Source organism: Octodon degus, unplaced genomic scaffold (assembly GCF_000260255.1).
Source record: "Octodon degus isolate 3935 unplaced genomic scaffold, OctDeg1.0 scaffold00144, whole genome shotgun sequence".
Classification (NCBI taxonomy): Eukaryota; Metazoa; Chordata; class Mammalia; order Rodentia; family Octodontidae; genus Octodon; species Octodon degus.
Window position 1 is genome coordinate 6,869,985 of NW_004524720.1, and position 658 is coordinate 6,870,642.

Below are 658 nucleotides of genomic sequence, written 5' to 3' on the forward strand. Positions count from 1 at the left end.
ATAGAGATGGAGGATGAGACTAGGAGCCTAGTCTTATGTGTCATTGTATGGCTCACCAAGATCTTTGACTGCTTAGTAAGACAGTGGGATCCCCTGGAGAAGGAAGTAAAGGTAGGTTTCACAGGTCTGTACATCTATCTGTCAGAACAACTGAATTGACCTGAAGAGAAAACTTTTGCAAAAGCTTTGAAAGTTTATAGAATTTAAGGAAAAAGTAAAGAAACACACCTTGGGAAAGATAATCCCAAAGCAGCCATAAGATAGAGGTGGAAGATTGGTAGTAGATTTTTTTCTTCTGCTGTAAACCACCAATTATTATGTTCCTTGAAAAAACAGGTTATTTTCAAAACATGACATGTAAAATTCATATGCATACATGTCAAATAAAATTATAGCAGCAGTGTAATAAGGAAAAAAGTCTTTATTCTGATCTCTACTTTAAAAGACTACTTTTAACTATTTTAGATGTTTTGTCTTCCAAAATTCATATTAAATGGTTATACTACTAGCCAAAAATAAACCTAAAAATATACTATCTGGATGAGGAGAAATTTGTGAAAATGAAAGTGGGGAGAATGGTTATGAGGCTATAATATTAGTACAGAAATATTTGGATCTGAATGGCTTAAGTGTATTATTTCTTTTGAATATAGTTATA